At 48.1% G+C, this 6,000-nt stretch overlaps 1 protein-coding gene across 1 annotated transcript in view; it reads left to right on the top strand.

Moving 5' to 3' along the window:
* The first annotated feature begins 1,214 nt into the window (after positions 1-1,214).
* Positions 1,215-6,000, top strand: part of LOC113910880 — a 28,396-nt gene continuing 23,610 nt past the window's right edge. The window contains exons 1-2 of the mRNA XM_035723941.1: positions 1,215-1,336; positions 2,220-2,366. The gene's annotated coding sequence lies outside the window, so the exon portion shown is untranslated. The remainder of the gene's footprint in view (positions 1,337-2,219; positions 2,367-6,000) is intronic.

The raw sequence follows: 6,000 nt of genomic DNA, 5'->3' as shown, positions 1-6,000 counted from the left end.
AGTACCCTCGGGTGGCATCTGCGGCTGCAGCGGCTGCAAGGGCGACAAGGGCTGCAGGGTCCCCGGCGTTGGACAGCCCCGGGTCATTGGGCAGCAGTGTGTGGCAGCCTCAGCAGCAGGCGCCAATTGGCTTCACCGAGTCACCCAGGGCCGAAGCGGCCCCCGCGGTAGGGGCGGGGTCAGCAGTAGCCGAGTCGGCGGCGGCAGCGTGGGTCAGCGCGGGGAGGGGCGCCGGGAGCGTCAGCCAGCGTCTGCGGAGTACGCGGCGGCGTCAGTCAGGGTCAGTGTTCGTCAGCCACGGAAGCCGGCGGCAACAGCAGGACCCTTAGCGGTGGGCGGCGGCAGCGGTAGGTGCCGGGTTAGTGGGCGTAAGCGTGTGGCAGCAGGTGGCAGCAGGACGTGGTGTAGGCAGGTGGCGGGCGGTAAGCGGTGGGGGCAGGGAGGCAGAGGTCGGTGGCGGCAGGCAAGGGTGATGGGACGTGGCAGGCAGGGTTGGCCGACAGGCGCCCGGGCGGTAGGCGATTGCAGGCGGCGGCGGCGGCAGGAAACGGCTGCAGGCTGTGGTAAGCAGCGGCAGGCGGGGGCAGCAGGCAGGCAAGGGCGGCGGGCGGTGGAAGGAAGTAGCAGGCAGTGCGTCAGGAAGCGGCGGCAGACAGCTGCAGGCAGGCTGCGGCAGTGGGCGTAGGCAGCAGCGGCAGATGTCGACAGGTGGTGGCGGCAAGAATCGGCGGCAGGCAGGTGGCGGGGTCAGGTGGTGGTGGCAGGCGGTGGGGGCAGCGGGCTGCAGGGGGGCAGCGGCAGCAGGTGGCGGCAGTAGGCGGGCAGCGTTCTCAGGCATCGTCAAGGTTAGGTAGCTGAGGGTGGTGGCAGCAGAGGAGGTGGTAGGCGGTAGGCTGCCGATGGCGGCGGCATGCAGCAGTAAGCAGCAGCAGGGGGTGCGGGCAGGGAGGCAGAAGCAGGGGACGCAGGCAAAGGTGGCAGGCGGCAGGCGGCGGTAACTGGTAGCAGCTGGCAGGGACAGCAGGCCCGGTGGTGGTATGGGCAGTGTCAGCGCTGGGCAGCTAGCGCCAGCAAGCAGCGGGGTCAGAGGGTGGCAGCATGGGGCGGCGGCGGCGGTCGACAGCGGGGTCTGCAATGGGCAACGGGTGTCAGTGGTGGTATGGCTGGGAGCAGCAGAGGGACACAGGGGCAGTGGTGTCGTTAGAACACTAGCATGCTGCGGTTCCGAGGAAAAGGTGCCCGTCATCCTGGTATCCACGGGGGACAGAAGGGGCAGCCCAGGACCTGGAGGCCGAGCCGAATGCCAAGTCCTGCTTCCTCCCATTGGGGAGGCCAGGTGAGTTCGGCCTCTGCCCTGGGCCTGAACTTCAGTCTCTCCATCTGTCGAGTGGGGAGAACAGCAAACCCTTAGGGTTATGGCGCAGATTTAACGTTGGTAACGGGCCTCTTCTAGACTGGTTCAGAGTACAGGTTGTCATTCCTCTTACTGCACTTCCAGCTCCGTGACCTTGAGCAAGAGAGGTCATCGCCATGCCTCAGAATTCTCATCTGAGAGATGGACCTGCAAATAGGACCTATATAGGCTTGTTTTGGGGATTTAGTGAATTAGTCAATGGAACCCATTTCCAAAGTCAATGTAAACCATGGTTCCTGGCATGGAATAAGTGCAGTACGAGTCTTTGGGATTAATATCATAAAAGTATTGGTTATTGTTATCGCTAGTGCTGGGGAAGGAACACCAACGCGATTGTCATCCTCTTGATTATCATCAGGAGTTGATTGAGGAGCTGCTCTGTGCCTGCTACTGGCATAAGCATTAGAGTATTCTACACCCTTTATCAGTTTGAACATCTCAGTGGGCTAGGATCCTGATAGGCCTCTGAGTCTTAGAGACACAGATAATGTTTGGAACCAGATTTCAAGGCCTTGTCTTTGCGGCTCCAAAACCTGTGCTTCCAAGCTCTCCGTGATTGGGGCGTATCCGAAACCCTCATGCCTCCATGCTTGGCTCTGCCCCTTACAGCTCAGAACAGGGCCTAACACAGAGGAATACAGAGGAATAAGTATTCTCTATCTCTGTTACCATTGTTACCTTTATTCACTTGCAGTGCTTTACGGGCACAGATGTAACGGCGGTGGTTAGTGATTCAGATCAACAGCTGAAGGACCAACCCACCTGAGAGAAATGAGACCAATTTTCTGTGCTCCTCTCCCCCTAGAATGACGGTCAAGAGACAGTGATGACTGAGAGGTTGCCAGTGACTGAAAGAAGTTACTACCCAGCCGAAAGAGCCTGAGCAGCGACCTTTTGTAGGATCTCAAAAGACACCTACGCGATGGAACATGCCCAGGGATTTGGAAAACCGGTAAGGCACTTTCCATACACCCTGCATTGTTCTTCTTCCTCCACTTCTTCAGTATCCTCAGGAACTCCCTGCTTCTTCCTGTACCCCTAAGCGGCATGCAGTGCCCACTGCTCCGGGTGGAGGGGAGCCCAACACTTCACTTGCTGTTCTGTGCACGCACTCACCAGTGTACAAAGCTCTCCTGTAGCCTCTGCGCGGAACAGGAGGGCAGCTTCCCACACAGAATTTGGCAGTTCTGTGCACTTCCTGAGTCCCCTGAACAATGGTGTGTGGCTTATCTGTTTAAATCCAGTTTTGTCTTGGTTTGTTTTACAAAACCTTTACCTTGGGATAACTTGTAAGATCACTCTCTTTACAACTTCCAGGCTTGCTATACAGTGTTACTAACTATAGTCACTGTGTTGTACATTACATCCTGTAACTTACTTATTTTATACCTGTCGGTTTGAACCTTTGACCCTTGTCACCCGTTTCACACCCATCCCCCTGTCTGTCAACCACCAATCTGATTGCTGTATCTTTAAGCTCAGTTTTTTGGTGTTTTAGATTCCGTATAAAAGTGATGTCATAGAGTATTTGTCTCTGACTTCTTTCAGTTAGCATCGTGCCCTCAGGGTCCGTCCGTGTTGTTGCGAAAAAAAAAAAGATTTCGTTTTTTGTTACGGCTGAAGAGTATTGCAGTGTCTACATACACCACATCTTCTTTATCGCTTCATCCCTCCACGGACGCGTAGGGTGTCCTCCTATCTTAGCTGTTATAAATAATGCTGCAGTGAACATGGGGGTTCAGATATCTTTTCAAATAGGTGTTTTTGTTTTCTTTGGCTAAATGGCCAGAAGAGAAATTGCTGGACTGTAGGGTCGTTCTAGTTTTAAGGTTTTGAGGAGTCTGCCTACTGTTTTCCACAGTGGATGCACCTCCCTACGTTCCCACCAACAGTGCACTGGGGTCCTCTTTCTGCCACATCCTTGCTAACATTTGTTATTTCTCATCCTTTTGATACTAAATATTCTAACCAGTGTGAGGTGCTATCCCATTGTTGTTTTGATTTGCATTTCCCTGATGATTAATGATGTTGAGCCTCTTTTCACGTACCTGTTGGCTCTCTGGATAATGTTCGTTTGGATAATCCTCCCGCTTTTTAACCACGTTGTTTTTTGTTGTAGTTATTGAGTTGTAGGAGTTCTTTATGTGTGTGGGATATTAATCTTTTAGGAGATCTTTGGATCTGCAAATCTTTTCTTCCAGGCAGTAGGTTGCCTATTTACTTTGTTGGTGATTTTCGTTGCTGGGCAGGAGCTTTTGAGTTTGATGTAGATGTGCTTATTTATTTTTGCTTTTGTTGCCTTTGCTTTTGGAGTGTGAGCCACAAAAATGACTACCAGGACCTATGTCCAGCAGCCTTCCCCTATGTTTTCTGCTCATTGTTTTAGGGTTTCAAGTCCTACATTCAAGTCTTGAATCCATTTTGAGTTAATTTTTATGTATTTTGTACGATACACAGAGTAAGTTTCATTCTTTTGCGAGGGGCTTTCCAGTTTTCCCAGCACCCTTGATTAAAGAGACTGTTCTTTCCTTCTTGTATATTCTTGGCTCCTTGGTCATAAGGTACTGCACCATAGAAGTGTGGGTATCTTCCTGGGCTCTCTCTTCTGTGCTGGTGATTTGTGTGTCTGTGTTTAAGCCAGTACGCCAGCAATCACTAGAGGTTTGTAATAGAGTTTGAGACCAGGGAGCCTGATGCCTCTAGCTTTGTTCTTTCTTAAGATTGTTTTGGTTATTCGGAGTCTTTTGTGGTTCCATACAAATTTTAAAGAGTCTTTGCCTTATGTCTGTAAAACCTGTTTCGAATTTTGATAAGAATTGCAATTGAATCTCTAGATGGTTTTGGATAGTATAGACATTTCAACACTTAATTCTTCTAATCCACGAGCATGGAATGTCTATTTACTTGTGTTGCCTTCAGTTTCTTTCCTTAACGTCTTACAGTTTTCAGTAGATAGGCTTTCACCTCCTTGGTTAAATTTATCTCAAAGTGTTTTTTGGCTTTTTTGATGCAGTTTTTAAATATGATTGTTTTTTAAATTTATTTTCCTGTTCATTATCAGTGTATAAAAATGGAACATATTCTTATGTACTTTTTCTCCTGCAACTTTATTGAATTTGTTTATTTTCATAGTTTTTTTCATGTTGTTTTTAGGGTTTTTTACATATAAAATGTCATTTGAATAGAGTGACCTTACTTCTTCCTTTACAATTTGGATGCCTTTTATTTATTTATTTTTCTTGTGTAACTGCTCTGGCTGGGATTTTCAATAGTACAGTTGACCCTTGTGCAACGTGGGTTTGAATTGTGTGGTGCACTTAATACATTTTTTTTCAGTAAATACAGACATTGATTCTAAATGTATTGTCCTTTCAGATTTTTTTTTTCTTTTCAAATTTTTATTGAAATTCTAGTTACTTAACATACAGTACAATATTGGTTTCAGGACAATTCAGTGATTCATCACTTGCTTCCAAGCCCCAGTGCTCATCATAACATGTGCCCTCCTTAATCCCATCACCCAGCTAGACCATCCCCAACCACCTCCCTTCTATCAAATCTCAGTTTGTTTTCCAGCATCAGGAGCTTTTTTTGTTACCCTCTCTGTTCTTTGTATTCCCTGTGCCATTTGTTGATCTGTTTTGTTTCTTAAATTCCATAGGTGTGAAATCACATGGTATTTGTCTTTCTCTGACTGACTTATTTTGCTTAGCATAATACACTCTAGCTTCATCAGGATTTTCATTTTTTTTTTAAGATTTTATTTATTTTTTGACAGAGACACAGCAAGGGAGGAAACACAGGCAGGGGGAGTCAGCAAGGAAGAAGGAGGCTCCCAACAGTCTTTGGAGACAATGTGGGGCTCGATCCCAGGACCCTGGGATCGTGCCTTCACCTCAGAAGGCACACGCTTAATGACTGAGCCACCCAGGCGCCCCAAGCTGCATCAGGATTTTCTTTTTTTTTTTCTTTTTTTATTGTTATGTTAATCACCATACATTGCATCATTAGTTCTTGATGTAGTGTTTCATGATTCATTGTGCATAACACCCAGTGCTCCACGCAGAATGTGCCCTCTTTAATACCCATCGCCAGGATAACCCATCCCCCCACCTTCCTCCCCTCTAGAACCCTCAGTTTGTTTTTCAGAGTCCATCGTCTCTCATGGTTCGTCTCCCACTCCGACTTACTCCCCTTCATTCTTCCAAACCTGCTGTCTTCATCTTTTTCTTTTCTCTTAACATATGTTGCATTATTTGTTTCAGAAGTATGGATCTGTGATTCAACAGTCTTGCACAATTCACAGCACTCACCATAGAACATACCCTCCCCAGTGTCTATCACCCAGCCACCCCATCCCTCCCACCCCCCACCACTCCAGCAACCCTCAGTTTGTTTCCTGAGATTAAGAATTCCTCATATCAGTGAGGTCATATGATACATGTCTTTCTCTGATTGACTTATTTCACTCAGCATAACACGCTCCAGTTCCATCCACGTCATTGCAAATGCCAAGATCTCATTCCTTTTGATGGCTGCATAATATTCCATTGTGTATATATACCACATCTTCTTTATCCATTCAT

This window comes from Zalophus californianus, chromosome 14 (assembly GCF_009762305.2).
Source record: "Zalophus californianus isolate mZalCal1 chromosome 14, mZalCal1.pri.v2, whole genome shotgun sequence".
Lineage (NCBI taxonomy): Eukaryota > Metazoa > Chordata > Mammalia > Carnivora > Otariidae > Zalophus > Zalophus californianus.
This window is presented reverse-complemented; position numbering and strand designations above follow the sequence as displayed.